This window comes from Eretmochelys imbricata, chromosome 1 (genome assembly GCF_965152235.1).
Source record: "Eretmochelys imbricata isolate rEreImb1 chromosome 1, rEreImb1.hap1, whole genome shotgun sequence".
Taxonomy (NCBI): Eukaryota; Metazoa; Chordata; order Testudines; family Cheloniidae; genus Eretmochelys; species Eretmochelys imbricata.
In genome coordinates this window covers 71,763,017-71,788,133 of record NC_135572.1, presented here as the reverse complement: position 1 = coordinate 71,788,133, position 25,117 = coordinate 71,763,017, and positions in this window count along the sequence as shown.

Sequence of the window (25,117 nt, the reverse complement as noted above, 5' to 3'; positions counted from 1 at the left end):
GCTCAGCAAAGAATGACAGGAGCAGCACTGTAAACTGAAACTGCCTGATAAAACATAGGAATGATCTAAGTATACACAGCAGAATAGGAAGCTGGTTGTTTAGAGATGTTATGACATAGGCTAGGACTGGCAGAAGTCTGGGATGGGAAGGGTATCTGGTGGGGAGAAAGAGATCATGAGGAGTAAATGAACTGATGTATCACATGCAAACGATGCCACCCAGCCAAGTGTTGTGTGTTTTTATTTACTTCTGATTTAATAACTGCTTTGGTAAATTATTATTAATGAGTATTATTTGTAATTGAATTCAGTGGAACTCGGAGTAGGCACAAAGTCAGGCCTTTGTGGAGCAACTGCACAGGCAGCCTTTGCTTCTTCTAACTGTCAATAGCAGCCTAATGCAAGTCTAGAGCATTTAATTTCCCTTTGCTGTTGGGTTTTGGATTTCACTGATGAGTCAAAAAAAAAAATCATCATTTGACTGCATTGCTAATGAAACAGCTGATTGAATGGGAAGAAAGGGACTTGAACTGTGGAATGTTCTACATACCGAAAATACGGTGCCGATATGAGTAAAAAGGTGCAAGCAGAGCTTTGCATCTAATCTCTAAAACTTTCAGCACTTTAGAGATTTTTCCCTCTTTATTTTTTAGTGACCAGACACAAGTAACTTGACAATGGTTAGGTTGCTGGTGTGTTGAGAGCACTGCCTATCATGCTGATGGATAATGTCTCATTGTTTCCTTGTGGTCCCCTGTCCATTTGTGTCCACCTGTTATGTCTTATATTACATTTAGATAGGTTGTAAATTCTTTGGGGGAGGAGGCCATCTTTTTTGTTCTGTCTTTGTACAGAGCCTAGCACAATGGAATGCTAGTCCATGACTGGAGCTTCTAGTGCTACTGCAGAATAAATAAATAAGTAGCCAACAATATTGTAAAAAGAAAAGGAGTACTTGTGGCACCTTAGAGACTAACCAATTTATCTGAGCATAAGCTTTCATGAGCTACAGCTCACTTCATCAGATGCATACTGTGGAAAATACAGAAGATGCATCCGATGAAGTGAGCTGTAGCTCACGAAAGCTTATGCTCAAATAAATTGGTTAGTCTCTAAGGTGCCACAAGTACTCCTTTTCTTTTTGAGAATACAGACTAACACGGCTGTTACTCTGAAACCAACAATATTGTGTTATACTAATCCTCTGAAGCTAACACTGTATTCAGAAACACCATTCATTTGATAATGACATCCCCTTCTCTAAAGCTTCTAATTATTTCTCAAGTTCTTTTATGAAAAATGTTCTCTTTCAGTGTCCAAATAAATAACTCATAGTTAATTGCTACAAAGTGGTTTATGAAAGAATGAAAATATTAATATTGATATGATGGGTAAAAGGGTCTGAACCTAACTATTTTTAAAAGAAATTGTGATTATATTAATGGAAACCTTTGAGAAAATTAATTTGAAGCCATGCTTACAGAGTTCAAAGTAGTAATCAATTATTTAGACTTCATCACATCAAAGTGAATACTATAGTTTGAAACTGAGATGTCATGTATTCTTGCAAGCTTTCCTTAGTGGCATACCGAAAACCTACAGCTACCAAGAAAAAATCTTCATATGTGATATACCAATGGGTGTTTAAAAGCCTTTGTGCAACAAACAATGCAAATCTCGAGCCTTGTTCATAAATTAAACTCAAAAATATTATATTTAATCATAGGGTTGGAAGAAAACCCGAGAGGTCATCAAGTCCAGCTCCTTCTGCAAAGGCAGGACCAAGTAAACAGAGACCTTCCCTGGCAGGTGTTTGCCCAACCTGCTATTAAAAACCTCCAATGATGGGGATTCCACAAACTCCCTTGAAAGCCTTATTCCATGCTTAACTGCCCTTATAGTTAGAAAGTTTTTTCCTAATATCTAACCTAAGTCTCCCTTGCTGCAGATTACTTGTTGTTTTAAGCCCTTACTTTTTGTTTTACCTTCAATGGACACAGGGAACAACTGATCACCATTCTCCTTATAATAGCCCTTAACTTATTTAAAGACTTCATCATCCCCCCACACCCCAGTCTTCTTTTCTCAGGACTAAATATGTCCAGTTTTTTAAAATCTTTCCTTATAGGTCAGGCTTTCTAAACCTTTTTTATCATTCTTATCAGTCTCCTCTGGGGACTCTCCAATTTATTCACATCTTTCCTAAAGTGTGGTGCCCAGAATTGGACATAGTATTCCAGATGAGGCCTCACCAGAGCTGAATACAGCAGGACAATTATTGCCTATGTCATACAGTCCTTTTGATACTGCCAGAATGATATTAGCCTTTTTTTGAAACTGCATCTGTCAAGGTTCCTTTCCAACTCTGAACTCTAGGGTACAGATGTGGGGACCTGCATGAAGAACCCCCTAAGCTTATTTTTACCAGCTTAGGTTAAAACTTCCCCAAGGTACAGATTATTTTACCTTTCATCCCTGGACCTTATTGCTGCCACCACCAAGTGTCTAACAAATATAACAGGGAAAGAGCCCACTTGGAAACATCTTTACCCCCCAAATCCCCCCAAGCCCTACACCGCCTTTCCTGGGGAAAGCTTGATAAAAATCCTCACTAATTTGCATAGGTGAAGACAGACCCAAACCTTTGGATCATAAGAACAATGAAAAAGCAATCGGGTTCTTAAAAGAAGGATTTTAATTAAAGAAAAAGTAAAAGAATCACCTCTGTAAAATCAGGATGGTAAATATTTTACAGGGTAATCAGATTTAAAACATAGAGAATCTCTCTAGGCTAAACCTTAAGTTACAAAAAGATACAAAAAAAGTAATATACATTCCATTCAGCACAACTTATTTTATCAGCCATTTAAACAAAACAGAATCTAACGCATATCTAACTAGATTGCTTATTAACTCTTTATAGGAGTTCTGACCTGCATTCCTGCTCTGGTCCTGGCAAAAGACAACACAGACACAGAGAACCCTTTGTTTTCCCCCTCGCCAGCTTTGAAAGTATCTTTTCTCCTCATTGGTCATTTTGGTCAGGTGCCAGCGAGGTTGTCTTAGCTTCTTAATCCTTTACAGGTGAAAGGGTTTTGCCTCTGGCCAGGAAGGATTTAAAGGTGTTTACCCTTCCGATTATATTTATGACAGCATCAAATTGTTGACTCAAAGAAATGAAAAGTTTAGATTAAGTGACTTGCCTACCTTCATATAGAAACTCTGTGGCAGAGGAAGGGATAGAATTAATTTTTCCAGGGCAGCATTCAGCTGCCTAACCAGTGACACAATCCATTCTCATCATGAATGACCTGCCTCATTCAGTAGCTACACATGTTCCAACTTCTGGAAAAATGAGGCAGGAGTCCTACAGACAACACCTTCCTTTACTACATCACTCTGATTCATCTCCGGAGCAGGTTCCTCCCTTACACTGAAAGAGGATGTGGTCCTGTGTTAAAAATAGCATATGATAGTATAATTAAAGATGGTGTCATAATGCATATGAATAAGCAGAATAATGTTGCACAGACCACTTTAATTCTGCCATTTCCTAACTTTTGAGTTCTTGACTTTACACACTTATTAGTTCTTTTAACCTAGGAAATTATGCACAAAAATTTGGTTTTTAATCAATCAAACTGAACCCCCCACCCCAGAAATACCATCATGTGGCATTATTTACATCCACATAGGTCATCTTCAGAGTGGCAATCTTTAGATCCACCACACAGACCTCTGCCACTTCAGTGAATGGAATAAATGATAACAGTAGGAAGTTGAAATCCTCAATAGAGATGACTGGGATGAGGAAATATGTCAGTGAGTTTTATAGATATTTGTTTACAGCTGAGAAATGATGAGACCCAGAGATTTTTGGTTGCATTCCAGGCTCTGGGGGACAGTGTGTTGTAAAGGGAATAGACTCTTCTGCCCTTTCTCCCCAAGGTTGGCTTGTTCTGCCCTATCCCCCCCAACCTGGTCCAGTCCCAGTCTTGTCTCTTCCCACCCCGTCTCCTTGTCCGAATCTCTTTGCCATGCCAGTCCCAGTTCTCCAACCGCATCCAGCTCATTTCCAAATCTCTGGCCTCTCTTCATGCCCCTGTTTCCGGTCCTAGTTTCCTCCCATGCTCCAGCATCTCATCCAGTCTGTGTTCTTACTAAGCAAACTGGCTCAAAATCCTCCCCCACTTCCACTATACCCTCTGATTACTAGTTCTTAACTCCCTCTCACCCAGTCTTCCATCTCCTTGTCTAACCAGTCCTGGACTCCTCCCCAAATCAGTCTCTCATGGCTCTCAATCCCAGATTCCCCTCTTTCTGTTTCTAAGTCTCAATCTTCTTTTCCCTCTGACATGTTCTTCTTGCACAGCTACTCATAGCTTGTCCCCATCCTCCAGCCCCAGCTTCATGAGACTTCTTTCCCAGTCAACTCCTTTCCCTCCTCCAGATCCAGATGGCTTGAATCAGATGGCTTCCTCCTCCACATTGCTTGGGTGCCAACGAGGGGATCACTGGGAGTACAGGAGAGATAATGTCCCTGCTCTAAATTCTGGTGCCCGGCCCAGAGCACCTCAGAGAAGCCATTACAGGGCAAGTCTGGCACCATGCTCAGTCACTCTGTGGGGATGGTGTATATACAGTGTAGTACTAGGAGCTGTGAGAGGCCTGAGCCTTCTCTGTGAGGATGGACTCTCTGGAGATTTTATCTGCCAGAACTGATGAAGTCTCTACTGAGCATGTGTGAACAGCAATTTTTCAGAGGCTTATAAATTGGCCAAATTTGGGCACCAGATTTTTTAGCCTTGCTCTTCTGAAAAGTGACTTGAGATTTCTCTGCATCTCATCTGAAAGATCTCCAACAGCATAGTGCACACTGGAAACATGAAGAAAAGGAGTACTTGTGGCACCTTAGAGACTAACCAATTTATTTGAGCATGAGCTTTCGTGAGCTACAGCTCACTTCATCGGATGCATACCGTGGAAACTGCAGAAGACATTATATACACACAGAGACCATGAAACAATACCTCCTCCCGCCCCACCGTCCTGCTGGTAATACCTTATCTAAAGTGATCATCAAGTTGTGCCATTTCCAGCACAATGGCCCAACTTGATGATCACTTTAGATAAGCTATTACCAGCAGGACAGTGGGGCGGGAGGAGGTATTGTTTCATGGTCTCTGTGTGTATATAATGTCTTCTGCAGTTTCCATGGTATGCATCCGATGAAGTGAGCTGTAGCTCACGAAAGCTCATGCTCAAATAAATTGGTTAGTCTCTAAGGTGCCACAAGTACTCCTTTTCTTTTTGCGAATACAGACTAACACGGCTGTTACTCTGAAACTGGAAACATGGTGTGGCATTGGTTCTAGACAGATTCATAGGGAAGAGAGGTTACGCAACATTAGGAGACTGTAAAGTAATATAATAATTATAACAATTAATCAGCTCTTAACACTACTTCCAGCAGCATCTAAATATTCCTTTTTAGAATATCTCTTAACCATACAGACCCAACTTTCCTTAGTGTAAGATCTGTTGATGCCATAGCCTGAGGTAGCATGGAAAGAATGATAAACGCATTAGTGAAGTGAATGCTTAATATATAAGGAAATAGATGATAATAGAAATATTTAAGAAAAAATATCCAACTCTAAAGAGAAGGAGACCTGGCTGCTCTTATGATTAAGTTTTATGCTTTGACACTGTTCAGTTTTCCAAAAGCTAATGATTATAAGGAAAATCACTTCTCATTACAGTTTAAATGAAACCCAGTAAAGGCTAAATATTCCAACTTGTGTGTGTTAGTGAGATTCTTTGAGCCAAAGTGGATAATGAAACATGTTACTTAAGGGCTTATCATCAAAAGTGGGAAGTTTGATGGTTTTGTGTTGCATGTCTAGGGTTCCAGTTTTACATCTGATTAAAGTTTTGGAGCCATGACTGATGATGAATCCTGTGGATTATGAATTAATTCCTTGTTAGAGAACAAAAAATGAGTTAAAAGATACTCTTTTCCCCTTTCTTTTCTATTAGAGATATAACTCTCCTCCCAGGCAGATTTGACAGCAACAAGGGCTGGGTTCAGTACCTAGGGGTTCCCTTTCAACAATACAATGAAAAACTGGCTCGAGCCCCCACCCAGTGACCTGGGAAAATTACATATATACCCCTGGGCACCTCAGAGAGTCAATACTTCCCCTCTTGCAAGCACAGTCTTGGTGTAGCAAAAAAAATCTTTAACAACAGGAGGTAAATAACTCAGCATTAAATTGGGGAAACACCACAACTAGGGTTCATAAACACAAACCATGAACCAGAAGGCCCACTCCTAAGTAGATTGGGCTTTGTCCTTTCCTTTTGGGTTCTTCAGTCGAGCAACCCAAAAGTCACCCGACTCACAGTTGCTGTCTTTGGTCAGTGAAGCCCCAGAAATCAGAAGTTTATCTGCAGAGTTCACCTCCCTGCATGGGTGGAAGGGGGGAAGTATGGAGGCACCTTACACACTCCACTGCTCAGTCCCTCATCGGTTGATTGCCATGCCTCTCTGAGGGGTTCTGCTCCAGTCTTCACCGCCAGCCATTTTGCTAGCCATGCCTCTCTTCCAGCCACACTATTCTGCTAGCCATTCCATTAGCCACTCAGCAATATGTCTTCAGCCCCCCACCCCCTCTACTTAACACAGCTCTCAGTGATTTCAGTTCTTAGTGATTTCAACTGTTAGTAGGGGAGCCTCATTGCTGGTGCACCTGGATAGTCTTCTTGCATCAGAACCACTAACCCAAAGTATGTCTAATGCTTAGCCCTTAGTATCAGTGATTTCAGTGCTCTGCAGCATGTAACAAGACTCTTACTTGAATCTAAATTAGCTCTGGTATTACACAGTGGAGAGAGGAAAGATCAAAGTGGTGTTTAGAACCCTCAGAAAGCACCCACACTACCAGATATAAATGCCTGTTCCCACCCTCCCCCAATTCACTGGGCTTTGGAACCAATGTCCCTTGCCTAGCGAGTGCTGCTGAGTTGAGGGTGAGTCCCTCAGTCATCAAATGCCAAGTACAGTTCTATTGTCCTTGATTTACATAACCAGGATAACAACGCTTTATTACTCCTGCCCCAATAATAAAGAGCCTGGGGATCCCACAGCAGCCAAAGTGACCATTTGGGCAAGCAATCCCGTCATGTTAGGCTGGGTGGGTGTGCCCATGCAAACAAGATCAGTGCCTGAAGTCTTTTCCACAGCTCACAGCCAGATGTCAGGGGAGAGCTCATTCTGACTCTGCTTACAGAGATAAAACTGAATTTCTTTTTCTGCTCCTACAAGTTTGAATGAATATTAAGTAAACTTACTAAGAAGAGATATAGATAATCTGTCCATGATGTAGTTCAAGTACATTTAGAAAGGCAAAAATGATGCCATTTGTTCATGGAGGAAGAGCATGATAAAGTCCTTATGGTTAGATATTGATAATTATGATGTTTATTCTTCAAGAGGTGTTAGTTTCAAGAGACATCTTTAAGCAAATTAATAGGAATACTCCACCAAAGGACTAGCATGTCTTTTGGAGTTGGCTTGATGAGGAGGTATGGAAAGATTAGCTGACTGGTTTGAATAAAAGTTGGAAGCAAACTTTATATAGAAAGGCCAGGTTCCTGAAAAGGACAGCAGGAGTAGCAAGGCTATTGTAAGGAGAAAAAAATTAGACCATGTTGAACTTGCAGCAAAATATAGATTTTAGAAAGCTCAACTGTGTGTTGTACATAAGAACAGGGCAGCATTTGTGGGACCCAGAGATGGGGTTAATTGGGCTGAAGAGAGCTTAGAAAATTTTACAAGAAAAGATTATGCTTTAGAGAAGACACATGCATATAGGCCTCTTGCCCTTTTCCCCCTTTGCTCTGCATGCTTTGTACCTTTGGGTACAAAGGGATAAATAATGCTTTGTTTTGAAGAAGTTGTTTGTGAGTCATTTTAATCACCCACAGTCACAGGCTCCTAGAGAGAAAGAGTTTCTGGGGTGTCTCATGTTAACATGATTGGTGATTGGAGCGCTGCAGCCTCAAAATCCAGGCCCACAGTGGTAGGGCCATGTGGTTCCACCCACAGTAAGGTGTAGAAATCCATGCCTGTCACCTGAGGGGTGCACTCAAGAGAGACTGAAAAGGATGCAAAGCACAGCTTGCCCTTGTCAACGTTACTAGTACATAATGGTAATTGTGGAAAAAGAAACATAGTGTCTCCAATGAAAAGTGGAGGATGCAGGGAACAGAAGGGTTAGGGAAGAAAAATCTTCAAATAATCTGCCAGTTTGACAGTGCTAACTGTTGAAATCCAAGAGAAAATTTTATTTTAGTGTATTTGTCAGGACTTTTCACCTCAGAGAAAAAAAGAAAGAAGGGGAACAAGAGACAGTAAAAATAGAAGTTACTAGTACTAAGAAAATGTTTATCTCTGAGGTTTTCTCTAATATTTACTTCAACAGAAAGCAGCCTATAGCCTGTTACTTGCTTTGAGTAATACAGGGATGGGGATGTGGAGACTGTCTAAGATCTCATGTTGAAATTGTCTTTTGTTTATGATGTACTGTTCTAAGCAATAATGAATAACAGGGTTCTGGGTCCTCTGGGACAAACTCTACCTAAATTCTTCTTCATCAAAGCTCTCTGATTTCAGTGGTGCTAAACACCATATTGCATTGAAATTTCTGTGGCAACTTGTACCACTTTAAAAATGTTAATGAATAGTGCAATTAGTACATTCCTTGTACATTTTAATAAGTACAATATAAACCTCAGTTCTGAAATGTATTTTTGATTTCTAATGTGCTCCAATAGTCTGTGAGACACAAAACTTTATATTGATAAATATAACAGTGCTGCAGAAAGTGTTGGGGAGGAGGGAAAGTGGAGGAGCTGCAAGATATGGAAGTCACACAGCATTTATTTTTCCTTCTTGTTTTATCCTGGCCACAGGTAACAAGATTTGAATCTTTTCTTTCTCATCCCATTGCAAGGGAGTGAGGGGAAAAGATGATCTGAGAGTTTATGGGGTTTGAAGTCCTCTTTCCCTGTTCCAGGAACACTTGAGAGCAGCCAGATGCCTATAACCATAAAACCTATTAAAACTTTTACAAAAGCCTAGATCAGCAACAGCATTCTGCAATAAGGCCAGATTTTGCAGCCTTCCAGAACTGTAAATATCACAGGGGCCCTAGTGAGCACTAGTGCCCCCATGAGAACATGTTAAACCATATGGGGTATGCAATCCACCATTAATGGGAAGAGATGGAGGCTTGTGGTAGCATTATTCAAAGTATATAAATCCCATTTTCAAATATAAACTAAGCATTTACGCACTTAAGTCATATGGACTAGGCATGCAACTTAGGCTCCTGAATGTTCAATTCATTTTAAAAATGGATTTAGGTTACTAAGTCACTTAGGCATTTTTGAAAATGTCATTTTCGGGCTTTTTAAATAAAGCATGTTTTAGAGAACCTGGAAGATGAAGCTTCACAGACAGTAAAAAAAAAGTCTAGGACCAGAATAAAATCTGTGTCTATCTTGTGCTCCCTCAGCATGAGGGGAGGGGACGACGACACCTTGTTGCTTCATTTTGGAAAAGCAGAGAAATTTCTCTGAAGCATTATTAATTCATATTGGCCATAATAAATAAGCATAGGCAGGGAAAGTGGAAGGTGCAAAGGTACCTCTCATTGGATTGTCAATCACAGTTCAATTAACTGTGACAGTCAAGAAGTGGTGGCCAGCCAAGAGCTAATAAACCAGTACTTTGAGCCTATCGATAGACTGGGAAATTGTGGCAAACTGTTTTTGGTAAGATCTGTTTAAACAAATTGCAACCTAAGCAACAGTCTAAAAATATATTGATACAATGTTGCTAAAGGGACTATTTGGACTTTTACAAATAGAAAAGCAATTGTCAGATTCACAGAATTTCAACACAAACCTGGCACAGCCTCTGTTTACTCCTGGCAGTGTTGAATGTGTTCCACTTCATGTTTTTTCATATGTGTACCAGGCTTGAAGCCAACACATATACCCACATATGGGTAATGCTTGGCATAACCAGATGTTAAGAGATGCATTCTTCTAGCATTGACATCTGGACCTGGGTCTGCTCCCTTGGCACATTCCCTTTATGACTTTTTGATTGGCTCCACAGCTGGCTGTTGTGACAGCTGTTCAGTGGTCTGTAGGCTTGGTAAAATGTTGCTGGGCTTCTTTATCTTTCTGGATGTCAGATTCTTTGCCTTACACAAGAGCATGTATAATTTAAATTTTATTCCATTGCTCTGGCTAATAAGGCAAAGTGTGGACTTGCTAAATGATCCATACCAAGATGCAAGACCCTCATATGAGGAAGGAAAGGATTTGCTCCCCATGTCTCTGTTTATTCATTATGACACTGGAAACTTGTTTATGCATCTATATTTTCTTACAAAAAATATATACAAAATTTAATAAATGATGAGCAAAAAAGCCGCTGCATCTACTTTAAAGGAAAATAATCATTACTTTAAAAGCAGCTGTAAAATAAAACCCTTTTAAAGAGGAAGCCCTGTGATCATCAGTTCAGTACTTAAATCAGTTCTTTATAAAAAAAATCTGATTTGGGTTTAATGCTGTATTATTTGGTAGCATACCACATTCATTAAACTTGAAAAACAGAAAAGAAAGGAGTTCTTACAGCAAAAAACGTTACAATTTCTAATATTCCACTGTTAAATTGTACTTAAATTGCAGCTGAGATTTACAACATGCAATCACTTTCTGTGACCATCAAACAATTTGCAACAGAAATTGCAGTTATCTGTAGGCTTGGGGAAATTTAGAATACTGTATTCTATACAAAAACGTAACATTAAGGGTTGTGTCACAGTTCTAGGACAAGCTGTACCTTTGACCCCCTCCTTCCTTCAGTCTCTTTATGGGCAGTTCTTCCAAATGACAGACCCAGAGCCAGACTTCTCTCTCAGTGGAATCCTGTGATTCACTGAACTTTTATATGGTGTCCTGGTTACAGCGGGCCTTGTTTACCAACATTTCCTCAGGAGATACAGGTGGGTTTGGCCCCTACTATGGTCTTCCCTTCAGCACCTGTGATCAGTATAAACATGCAGTGACTCAGAACAGCCTCTTCAAAGCAAAGTATTATTTATTTATGTATAGAGACAAAGAAATCGGAGCTAACATGGTTAACACAATAAACAGGCTCCATTCATATTGTCTTACCTGAAGTTTAGCATTTCCCTCAAGACTTTAATAGGCCCAATTTATCCCTGGTAGCCATGTTCTTCTACGAACTGGATACAGTGTGTTGCTCTGCAGACCCTCCCTCTTCCTCTCAGATTCAGGACTGAGGCTCTTTTATTCTTGTTCAGGTATCTCCTTTGCTAGAGGATTCATTTAAAAAACAGTTTCTAACACTTTATCCCTTTGTGGGCTTTCTGTGGATTTTTCCATTCCCCAACAGTTTGTGAGATGCAGCCTCCCACATTCAGTATGATGGTCATTCTATCATTAAAAGCAGTGCCTTTGCCAGTGGTACATATTGCACCACCGGCGTAAGGGCTAATCAATTGTTGATGGTCTTCCCATTTGAGGATAGATAACTAGGTAACCATTCCCACAAACAGGACGATGCAGTGTAACATGGCAGCATACAGTGAAAGACATCTGTGACCAGCAGCCGGGGGGCGGGGGGCGGGGGGCATTCTGCAAGGCATGGGACAGACAATCCCCAAAACTGGTGGTCATTCCAATACTTAGATTCACCAAGACAGCAACAAAACGGCTTCTACAATACCTTACTGGTTACCCAAAAGCCGGAAATATAGTTCCCTTAAAGGAACCAAGCTTTGGGCTTCGACCCAGACAGCCAAATCAAATATGATGAGGATTACTGAAAATTTTGTTCATCATATAAAAAGTTCTACCAATCCCAAAGGATCGGACTCATTACCCCCAGGTCAATGATTTCATGCTTACAATGATTTAAAATACATGCTTACAGCCAATTCTTATTAACTAAACTAAAACTTGTTTTAAAAGAAAAGAGAGAGAGTATTGGTTAAACATCATTATACATACAGGTATGAATAAAGTTCTTAGTTTCATAATAGAGATGGGTTTCAGAGTAGCAGCCGTGTTAGTCTGTATTCGCAAAAAGAAAAGGAGTACTTGTGGCACCTTAGAGACTAACCAGTTTATTTGAGCATAAGCTTTCGTGAGCTACAGCTCACTTCGTCGGATATAGCTGTAGCTTACGAAAGCTTATGCTCAAATAAACTGGTTAGTCTCTAAGGTGCCACAAGTACTCCTTTTCTTTTTGATAATAGAGATGTGAGCTTTAGTGTTGCAAAGAGTCTTTTTTTCAGAATCAGTTCATCAAGTTATAGTCCAGTGTCCAAATATTCAATATTATGGTGGGTCCAGAGTGTAACTGGAGACCTCAGTCTTACGACTAAAACTTCCCCTGATGAAGCTTAAGCAGTTCTGAGATGAGAAGGATCAGGGCCCAAGAGTTTTATATAGTTCCCGGGCAGCCTCTTGACAGAATGCAGGCCTTGAGCGAACAATAGGCAATCATTCCAGCTTTGAAGTAGACCTCCTATTTCCTATGTATACACAGGTAATGAGTTGCATTCATCAGCATAAGGTAATTATCCATTTAGCAGTTCATAGACAGTTTACTACAAACTTCAAAAAGAAATATAGACAATGCAATTATTACACCCGAGTTTCATGTTAATATTTCCTTTTGATCTTTCAATTAATAGATATAGTAACAGACAGTAAACATCTGTTTACATGGTTAACATCTAACAATATATAAGTAAGCACATACAATTAGTATTACTTCTAATTCTCTAACAATAGAGGTTTGCATTTCAATGCTCTAGTCCATTTAACATGAAATGGCCCTAATAACCATTTACATACTTTTCTAACATGTTTCTAAAGATTGAATTTGGGTCATATTGCCTGCTAGTTGCTTAACCCTTTTTGGCCCTGTGTCACAACATCATTAGGGTATAGTCATATGGATAGTCCATACAATCAAACTGGAATTTTAGAAAGAGTCCGAAACCTGTCACAGTTTGCAAGATGAATCACTCCAATGTCAGGAAATATCCAGGTCAAGGCTGCATGCGCAGCCTTAACTATGTCCCCTTGTATGTATGCATATTGATAACAGATTTCACCTCCTGCATGATCATGTAATATAATTTCCCCAGGAAGTTTTCAGGGTGAAGATATCCCTATGCAGAAGGCCAACACAAGGTCTGATGAACCACTTAAGTTCCACCTAAGACATAATTTGAGGAATAAACTGAGACTTAAATACTATATAGAATTTGTGTGAGTCTCTGGACAGGGTTGAATTTCACATGCACTGTGCAGGGAATTTTATTCTATTATTACTTTACATTACATTATCTGCATACTATCCACCCTGCACTCTTAATCAGGTATGAGTCCTCTGATCCCCTGCATCCTTAACTATCTACTGAAAAGTCATTACTATCTGATTACTGCTCAGCAGCAGCCTTTGTGAATTAAGTCAGAGGTCTCAGGCAGATGTCCATAACATAAAAAGTTAGCACCATAGCTGGCAGTACATGACACAATTATAGGAAAATGTCGGAAACCAAGCATAGATTGGTACATCAAACACTGAATTATGTTCTGACTCTTAAGGAGTTCCCTACAGCTCAGGATTGAGATACACTGCTGAGGGAATGTGGTTAGGCTTGTAGTACTATACCTTTTCTGTACATAAAGAAAGAAATTCAGTCTCCAGTTAGCTACTTGCCATGAGCTATACCAGTGGTTCTCAACTCTGGTCCATCGCTTGTTCAGGGAAAGCCCGTGGTGCGCCAGGCCAGTTTGTTTACTTGCCGTGTCCGCAAGTTTGGCCGATTGTGGCTCCCACTGGCCATGGTTTGCCGCTCCAGGCCAATGGGGGCTGCAGAAAGCGGCATGGGCTGAGGGACATGCTGGCCGCCCTTCCCGCAGCACCCATTGGCCTGGAGCAGTGAACAGCTGCCAGTGGGAGCCGCAATCGGCCAAACTTGCGGACACGGCAGGCAAACAAACCGGCCCGGCGCGCCATGGGCTTTCCCTGAACAAGCAGTGGACCAGAGTTGAGAACCACCTAGCTATACAATCACACACAGACATGAATTAAAGAACAGCTAAAACAGGTGAAGAAGATGAGATGAGAGTGCTATATTTGAAAAGCTCCTACAGCATGTAGAGTGAAGACTGAATTCTAGAATGTGTAGAATAAAACTTTTTTGACAAGGCTTCTGAAGAAAAATGTAAAGAAAAGGCCTGAAAGGTCACTAATGGGATGTGATGACACTTGCAGGTCCTGTGATCAGTAATAAAAATTAAAACCATAGTTCCCATGGTGAATGTTCTTCTACTTCACGTTCAGGAGCACAGGAACAGTATATAGGGAGAGCTTCTTCTTAGTGTATGCGCAACATGCCTCATGTGGCAGGTGACCAAGATTCATCACCAAATTTGCTCCACTGGTTGGATCACTAGCTTCCCTTGCCTGGGCTGGGAACAGACGGGGAGTGTGACATGAATGGTGATCGGATGAGTTACTCACAGATAGTTTCTGTTGATCCCAATTACAGGTTATTTTGAAAATAACTTAATTGCCTATAAGCCAATTAAATTTTAAAAAATGGTTCTAGATTGAATTTCATGATTTATTGTCTGGAAGAAAAATCAGCAGGGTGGGGGAGAATATCCTGGCCTGCGGATAGTATACATAGGATATATCTACACCCCAGACTACAGTATGTCTAAACACAGTAGCTGGGAAGGCATTTCCCAGTGTGGGTAGACATGTGCTAGTTATACTTGAGCTAGCATACTAAAGCATCAGTATGGGGAGCAGCTTGGGCTAACCACTCAAGTACAATGCTGCCTGATCCCCTGAGCATATACTTGTCCTTCCACAGCCACATTGCTATTTTTACCATGGTAGTTTGAGCAGAATAATCACGTCTGTCTACCTGCGTTGGGAAGCACACTCTCATCTGCTCTGTAGACATACAAATAGTGAACAGCTTTTAATAGCATGGGCTCAGCATTTATAAAGTGTACTTTACAAATTGCAATCATGAAAATATTTCGTGAATTTAGGACTTCATGCTTCAGGAAATGAAATGTACAGCTCTGTGCAAATTAAGTTTTTTTTTAAATAAAGTCAGTCAGTGCTAAAATTGGGCTAAATTGGGTAAGCCTTGTTCATGTCAATGAACAGTTATTCTTCTGTGTCCCTGGAAAGTCAATGAGACTAATTGTGAAAATAAGTGCTCAACAATATGAATTAAGATTATACAACTGAGCCCCTATGGAGAGAAAATTAAGTTTTAAAAAAGCAGGGTTGAACTGAGGTCAATTTCATTTCTAGTAGGATTTATTTCTTCTTTTACTTTTAACATATTCTACTTTTTAATGGTCTTTAATTGTTATAAATAATGTATATACCTATTAGAGATGGCTACCAATTAGGGATCCAAATTTGGACCCATTTCAATTAATATGAGTTTTGCCCCTGTCACGAACAGTGGAAGAATAAAGCCCTAAGAATACAAAAAGTTCCATGTTACCCACTTTTAACATGCTTTTAAGATATTTTTTTCATGCTTTTAGGTTATGAATGGTCTTTTTTGTTGCAAGAATTCCAAACTTCCATATTCAGTAGAAAGGCTAGTCCTTAAGGATTCATACAGTTAAGAGCTACATTAAACTAAAACATTGTAAATGGCTCATGGTTTTTGAAGTGTGATATGCAGAAATCCAACACAAAACAGAATAAAGAAAATTTACAAAAGAATCAGAGGATAGGTTAGATTCAAAAGAGATTTTTTTTTTCTTAAAGAAATTCCTGCTAGTAAAAATGTGCATAATAATCTGATAAGGGGCTAACAAAACTGTGGGAGGTGAGAATATAAAGGGTCAAAGCTGCCATGAACAGTTGGTACTTATCTAATGGTGATGCTAGTTAAGCAACACATAGGCATTCACATTACAGTATCATCAGAGGTAATGTTGTAACGTTATATATTGATGTCCTGTCGGTACATAATGGTATTTTCATTTGAGATTAAACTAGCAGCAAAGAAATAAACAACAATTTAAAAAAAAAACATTCCTAGTTCAATTCTGATCAGTTATATTATATGAAGGATTGCATTTCTTGTTAGTAAATGATTCACATTCTGTCATCTTAAGCAAAAATATTTTTAAGAGATCATTTTTTCCACCCAAAGTCAATTCCACATTCAGGTAAAATGGAGTGGGATTATGTGAGATGAACCAGTGCATTCAGGCTGTGCAACATGAGTGACATATTGTTTGGCTCTGTATTTTAGTGCATGTTTTGGAGTTATGCAATCTGTAATGTAATGTGGGAGATATTTCAAATTTGATACATATGTGCAAGTGTGAGCGTTTGCCTACGAAGAAGCTATTCCTGGAGTATTTAGTAACATTTAAGTATTTCAGACAGTGCATAGTCCTGACATTTAAACACAGCATGAATATCCTTCAAGGTAAGGGATTATGAGAGACAGGCAGTCTGTTGTTTGAGTGATGTAAATATTGAAAGCAAATGTCAATTGTGTTGTGGTCACATGTTTCTGAATACACATTTTTTACCACGACTTCCATAATTAAACCAATGATAACAATTGAAATTAATATGACTTAGAGGCCTTGCAAAAATATAGAGCTAATGCTCTGTGATGTATAAGAGACAACGGCTTTGAGATCAGTAAAATTTGGGTGGGCACAGAAGCCTGAAATGTCCTGCCTATGTAGGATCAGAGCCTAAAATATTAAATTACAAGATAAAAAGACAAGCACATTATGCTGTCTATACAGTTATGTACAATTTTCACTGTACATTTTACCTTGTGACTGAAGCTCCAACTTCCAGCTCATATTATTCTTATGCAGCTTCAAGACAGCAGCTTTTACAGAACTGGTAGGTGTGATATCATAGACTCGCTAGTTCCCTGAGGCAGCATAGGGAGTTGGGGGAGGGAAGAAGAGGGAACCAGCTAAGAATATTGGTGTATGAGGGATGTGCTAAAAATATTTCTGCGGGCACTTCATATACATATACTTCATGCACGCACCATTAAGGGATGCTCGCCCACTGCCCTGCCTCTTCCACCCGAGGCCCTGACCCACCCTTTCTACCCAGGCCCTGCCCTCACTCCACCCTTCCACCCCCCTGCTCTTGTTGGCCAGCCCACCAGTGTGGCCCCAAGCCCCAGCCAATGCCCAGAATAGCCCTGAACAGCAGCCGGCCCACAGGCGCCCCAAACAGCCCCGAGCTCATGCTGGACCTCCAGCATCTGGAGGATCCCCAAGTCCCAGCGGGCCAGCAGGGGCCAACCCCTGAGCCCGCGCTACCCACAGGAGCTCTGCGGCCTGGTCCCGGGGCTGCAGCGGGGAGCATTAGTGATGGTTTGGGGAGGCTTAGCCTCCCCCAGCCTCCATTACCCGACACCCACGTCTATTTGTCAACCACAAACACCTCCCCTCCAAAAAGACGAAAATACAAAGTACTGCAAAGAAGACATTAACTGCAACATCAGGAAATAATATTGTTTCTACGTGAAAAGAAGTTTATATGATAAATGTGGCAATTACTGTGAACAGGCAGGGCAACAAATGAAATGCTAAGAGAATGGGGTAGATAGACATTCATGACAGATGTTATGAAGATGCCAATGAAGAGATTGCCGGACAACTAAGTTAGAGAAGACACTGACAAATGTACTGCAAGCTAGAAACATTCAAAGAAGGTCAAAAAAGAAGAAGAATGATGTTATCTAATGCAAATCTATAGCAATTCTATGCTCAGCATTTTAAAGAAATATGAAGCAGTACTTGACTACAGAGGGATAGGGGAATGTTGCATTATCAAATACCAATATTTTACTCTAAGGGCAGCTACTTTACCTGGATAGCTCCTATCTCTATTAAACTATATTGTAATTAGTTAGCAGATCTCAACACTTTGACCAGCAAAATTGAGGGAATAAGAGATAGTATTTACTTACCCTTCCAAAATCTACCAGAAAATGCCAAAGAGTGGGTAGACACAATTGGGAAATGACACATGCACTTAAATATGGAAGATATCCAATATACAGTTTAGGATTATGCAGAGTGTAAGAGTAGTGACATACATGTAAATGACTACAGTTAAATGAAATGTAAACCTGTAAATGAACTGGGCTGTTTACGTTAGAAAGGAGACAAATAAGAAGGGACATGACAGGAGTACACAAAATAAACACTATAGAAAAATTGCACAATATGGCCAAGCATGAGTGCAGGCAAGGTCTTCATCTATGAGGTTGAAGGGTTAGCAGTATAAAGTTTTAATTAGCTTTCACCCTCAGCAAAGAGGATTCAGGAACTGAAAAAGTGTTTTCAAGAACACAATTTTTCTATTGCATAAAATTCTGCTAAAATGTTTGTTGCTTATTCCAGTATTTGACTCTTCAGGCTCTTGAGTCCTGTTTTCTGTCACAAAATAAAGTACAAATGCACCCTTTCATCTGTAAAGTAATCTCTGACCAAAATTTGGACTTGTTCATGACTACTGCCTCTTCCTTTGTGACTGCACCATTACATGAGCCTAGGAACTGTAACAGGTGCCTGAAAGTGAAATATTGAATGAGAATAGAATATTCTTGAAGGGGTGGAAGAAGGTGTAAAACACACCAGTTTAGACCTCCTTAGGCTCATATATGATTCTGTACCAATGCATATTGTATTCAATTCTGTTTGTTCATTTTCTTATACTGCGACTTTCACCCATCGATCGTGTGCACTGAATGAGGCAAAGTCCATGTGGATAACATAGTATGGGATAATGTCACTAAAGTCTACATCATAATGCATATATATGGGCAACCTTAATTCTGGCAACTTTGGAGCAAGTGACTTTGCAACTTAACTAATATGATTTTAACAAAGTATATTAAGGTTATAAAGTCAACCCCTCATATATTAGGAAATGCCAGAATTGTTGCCTCTGCAAACTTCTGTGGTCCCCTGGTGTGTATGAATTATGATCCAATCTTTAATTTCATGATCTCACAGTGCCATTTCCACAGGACCCCTACCTTATTCAGTGTACAGGATAAACCATCCTGTGGAGCTGAATTAGAATTGAGCAGTAAATGAGGTTGTTGTCTGTAAGATCCCTTCTTCGTTTATTAACAGAAGTTAGGTGGTGTGAATGAGGCAGGAGAAAATAACACATTTAACTTCTCTATGCCTGTTTCAGGAGTGTTGTGGAAGTAAATTCATTAATGCCAGTGAAATATGCAGATATTATAGTGATGACTCAAGATTTAAAAGATCATAATGCATATGCACAATTAGAGTTGCACAGGGTTTTAACCAGATCTTTTTTCTAAATGATAGCATGAGAATCTCAGACAGTACTACTAACAAGGGAGAGCCAGAGGAGTGTTCCTTTTTAGGGTATTAAAACAAATATTTAGTTTGTAGATAAAATATCATTCTGAACAAAGAAGAATACCAGGAATTTACATGTCTCTACTAAAATAAGCACGAAGGAAACAATTAGAAAATGTCACTATTGTCCTGTGCTTCTGTGAGTCAAACATGGGAAGATTTTTAATAATAATCTCAATGAATCAGTGGAGATAGTTTAATTAAAAGGAAACCAAGCTTTTTAGTGTAATGTAAAAAGTGGTCTCTGATTCCTTTCAACTGAGAATCTCAAAGCAAATATCAAAATGTGTCAAATAATCAAGGAATAGTGCCTTTACTCTTAAAAAGGAATGTTTATGCCCCAGTCTTTCTTTGCCTGCCATTAATCCTATTGTGTGATCTACTGGTTGCATTTTTCCAATCTAGGAATGCAGTTTGACAATTTGCTCTCGAGATCCAGCATTTGCATTTCTCTGATAGTAGCCAAACAAAAATCAGATAATGTTTTAAAATGCCTGTCTCCCCTTACATCCAGGACACATCTCTCCAAAGTGTATGGAAAATCTAGCCATAATGGTAGTATATATCACTTAACCAAGGTCTATGTGGATATTATGATCAAATACACAATTCATTTGTCATAGAACAGAAATAATATCACATGACCCATATAACCAACAAACAGTGTGCAAACTTTTGATCGTTCACAATAAAATCTTAGTAAAGTAGTTGTAGATCAAGAATTATTTGTTGATGAAATTCTTGAACAATTTGAAATAGTAAATACCTGTGAGAATGTATTTTTATGAACATGGGAAAGAGGAAAAAGGGGAAAATATGACTATACATTATTTATTGTGAGTGATTCACCCATACACACACAAATACACACGCAGTCCCATTTTAGCAAATATTAAGGTAGCTATGTAAGTACTGTATCATGGTCAGTGGAACTGGAGTCAGGGGGTCAATGTTCCCTGAAGGTTATTGACGAGACAGCAGAGAAACAAGGAACATGGGGAATTAGGCTGGAATAACTTATCCAGGGCTGGCCCTAGCCCAAATGTCACCCAGTCGAGGAGGGTTTTTGGTCCCCCACCCATTTGTTAAACTTGTAAATACCTTATTTTGTATTGCATTTGTAGCTCATTTCACAACTTTGATGCACAATTTGCATGCATGATATATTCCTGTCATATAAGACAATACATTTGCATGCTGGGATCTGTAAATCTATATTTATTCATGCCATATATAAGCAAATTAAAAAAAAAGTTTCCTCTAAGCTTAGAAACTTTTTATTTTGAAGTATAACAGAAATGTACTAACATTAAGAAATTGAACTGTGCACCAGCATTGGATGGACCAGTATTAAATAGGGTAGGTGAGAGCCGTAGAATGTTAACCCTCGTCCTTTAGTTCTAAAGGTCACTTTTCTCACCTTTGCCCTCACAAACTGAAGTACAACATCAGAGAGATCCAAAGACTGACCAATGACATTTTCAAGTGATAAAATAGCAAGCAATGTCAGTCTCTCATTGACCATCATTGATCAATATGTTTTAATGATTCTGAGCTTCCAAAAACTGCGCTCACCACTTGCATCTGTGACTGGCAGCATAAGCAGAATCCTCAAAGCTATCCACACATTAGGAAAAGTGTCCTTCAGCTCTTCATCATGAATGAACTGGAGAACTTAGGGTGGAGAGTGCTTCCTGTGTTACAAGATGTGACAGTTGTTGTCCAATTTGACATACAGGTCTTTATTATTGATGTCCAAACATTTCCAATGTGTCAGCATCCAGTAAAAGTCCGTACAATTGTTCAAGTGTGTTTTCCTGTCCCCCACCAGCTTACTAAGGTCATACAAAGAAAACCCCAGGTCTTTTTGTGGTGCTTCATTTGTCCAAAACTTTCTTCAATAGGCTCAAGCGGTGTCAATGAGCTAGCAATAAAACTTCCTCTTGAATTTTTCTTCTGAGCTTCCCATCACCTCATCTGCCCTTGTAACCAAACTCTCTCTTCTTCCGATGAATATCAGTTTCCTTGAAGACAGACCTAACTCCTAAGTTTTCCACGATTTTTTTTTTTTTGGCAGCAGTGATGGCATCTTCAAATCTCTTGTCTCTGTAGACCACAGTGAAATCAAGACATCTTCTCAAAGTAGTAGAGGTTGAGATGTTCATTGACTGAGTTTGCAATGCCTGCTTACAATGTTTACTTGGTATAGGATATCGTGCCAAACCACACTTGAGACCAGAAATTTGAAATCAGTGATCTGATTTGCCAGGTTTTTCACCTCGTGTCAGATGCTGGCTTCGGCTTTACTCAATTGCACCAGTTCCATCAGCATGTCATAAGCCTCAGTCGCTTAGAACCTCACTGGCCTTACACTGTAAATGCGTTTTTTCCAATGAGTGTCACATTGCGGCTTCATGGTCAGATTTGTAACATTGTCCATGAGGATCTTCCACCTGATAATTGATGCTGAAAACAGGATGTATCTCCTTTGCAGTACTTCAAAGAGAGACAACAGAATCTAAAGAAGATGATGATGCATCTGACAAAACCAGCCTGAGGGAATGGCAGCCACAAGGCATGAAGAAAGCTCTTGGATACAGCATAAGGATACTTGCCTGAATGTTGTTATTTTTCCGTTCTTGTTCACACCATTGTCATAGCCTTGGATATGGCAGTCTTGAAGCTTTATTTTATTGTCTTTTAAAACTTTCATAAACAGCCCCGTTAAGCCTTTTCCAGTAGTCATCCACAGACCGAAAACAGATAAAGTGTTCCTTTACTTTACCAATCATCCTTCTCATCAACAAATTTTACTGTAAATGACATCTTTTCCTTGTGACTAATGTTGGGAGTGCAGTCCATTATTGCAGTTTAGTATGTCTCTTTGCTCAGCTGCATCAATATGTTATCAAGCACCTTCCTTTCCATAAGGTCAATCAATTCATTTTGAATTGTTTTGCTGCAGTAATGGCCCATTGCTTCTTTATGAACTATTTGACATAGGTGCTCCACAGGCCATCATTATATTTCTCAAGGAGCTCTACCAAACCGAGGAAATTACCATTATGTTCAGTGAACAACTTATCCAATGAGCCCCGAAAAGCCAAATTATTCTTTGCAGGGAAGAGGACAATTGAGATCAGATGCTCAAGCACGTTCCTCCAATGCTGGGTTTCTACATTTTCTGTGTTTATGAATTTATTCAGCTTGAACCTTGACTCGACCTCCGTCCATTTGGAGTAGGGTGTAAAATGGCCAAGTGGCTTTTCATGTTGTTTCAGTTAAATTATGCCAGTAATTATACCCAGAAAGTGCAATGATGGTCCCTTCTGGCCTTAAAGTCTACGAGTCTATGAGACTGGGTTTTTTGGAGGAGTAACCTGTTACTTATTACAGCCAAGCCCTGTCACAGACTGAACAGGGGTACACCCAAACAGAAAATAAAAAAAAAGCTTTTGCCTGCGGTTTTTGGAGTGGAGCAATTCCATCAGTTCACCTATGGCCACACAGTAATAGTACAATCAGATCACAAGCCTCCAGAGACAATAATGGCAAAGTCCCTTCTTAGTTCTCAAAACAGATTACAGTGCATGTTGATGCACCTCCAGTGCTACCAGGTAGAGGATCAGATATTGTCCAGGATGGTTACTGATCGTAGCTGACACCCTGACCAGGTCACATATACCCCAGCATCAACAAGTTGAGGGAAGAAAATCAGGACATTAACATGCTGCAATATCTCCTGGTTTCTACGGCAAAGCTGATGGAAATCAAAGACTCTGTGGAAAAGGACATCCAATTACAGTCAGCCAAGAGACCAATGCTAGCAGGGAGAACAGAAGATAAAAGCCAAATACTGGTAGAAGCAGAACCATACTTTCAAATTAAAAGGAGCTGAATATCAGGGATGAAATTATATTTCAAATACAGAGAGCTGTTGACCCTGCCTCATTACTTAAGGATGTCATGCAAAAAAAGCATTCCTCACACCTGAGTATTGACAGTTGTCTCAGAGGGGTTCAAGAATGTGTTTACTGGCTGTGAGTGAACATACAACTGCACTCTTTGACAGAAGATTGTGGCACTTGCCAGTTGTGTGGTAACCAGTCAGCTTCACCTCAGTCCCTGGAAAACTCATGGAGCAGGTCCTCAAGGAATCAATTCTGAAGCACTTAGAGGAGAGGAAAGTGATCAGGAACAGTCAGCATGGACTCACCAAGGGCAAGTCATGCCTGACTAATCTAATTGCCTTCTATGATGAGATAACTGGCTCTGGGATGAGGGGAAAGCAGTGGACATGTTGTTTCTTGACTTTAGCAAAGCTTTTGATACGATCTCCCACAGTATTCTTGCCAGCAAGTTAAAGAAGTATGTTGTTGGATGAATGGACTATAAGGTGGATAGAAAGTTGGCTAGATTGTCTGGCTCAACGGGTAGTGATCAATGGCACCATGTCTAGTTGGCAGCCGGTATCAAGTGGAGTGCCCCGAGGGTCAGTCCTGGGGCTGGTTTTGTTCAATATCTTCATAAATGATCTGGAGGATGGTATGGATTGCACCCTCAGCAAGTTTGCAGATGACACTGAACTGGGAGGAGAGATAGATACGTTGGAGGGTAGGGATAGGATACAGAGGGACCTAGACAAATTAGAGGACTGGGCCAAAAGAAATCTGATGATGTTTAACAAGGACAAGTGCAGAGTCCTGCACTTAGGACGGAAGAATCCCATGCACCACTACAGACTCAGGACCAAATGGCTAGGCAGCAGTACTGCAGAAAAGGACCTAAGGGTTACAATGGACGAGAAGCTGGATATGAGTCAACAGTGTGCCCTTGTTGCCAAGAAGGCCAATGGCATTTTGGGCTGTATAAGTAGGGGCATTGCCAGCAGATCGAGGTACGTGATTGTTCCCCTCTATTCGACATTGGTGAGGCCTCATCTGGAGTACTGTCTCCAGTTTTGGGCCCCACACTACAAGAAGGATGTGGAAAAATTGGAAAAAGTCCAACGGAGGGCAACAAAAATGATTAGGGTATTGGAACACATGACTTATGAGGAGAGGCTGAGGGAACTGGGATTGTTTAGTCTGCAGAAGAGAAGACTGAGGAGGGATTTGATAGCTGCTTTCAACTACCTGAAAGGGGGTTCCAAAGAGGATGGATCTAGACTGTTCTCAGTGGTAGCTGATGACAGAACAAGGGGTAATGGTCTCAAGTTGCAGTGGGGGAGGTTTCGGTTGGATATTAGGAAAAACCTTTTCACTAGGAGGGTGGTGAAGCACTGGAATCCGTTGCCTAGGGAGGTGGTGGAATCTCCTTCCTTAGAAGTTTTTAAGGTCAGGCTTGACAAAGCCCTGGCTGGGATGATTTAGTTAGGGATTGATCCTGCTTTGAGCAGGGGGTTGGACTAGATGACCTCCTGAGGTCCCTTCCAACCCTGATATTCTATGATTTTATGATTCTATGAACTTTTAGATGAAAGAGACTCTGTTACCACATTAACTCCCCACCCAATTATGGGCAAGGTGGGAATTGACTTATTAAACTTCAGGAAAAA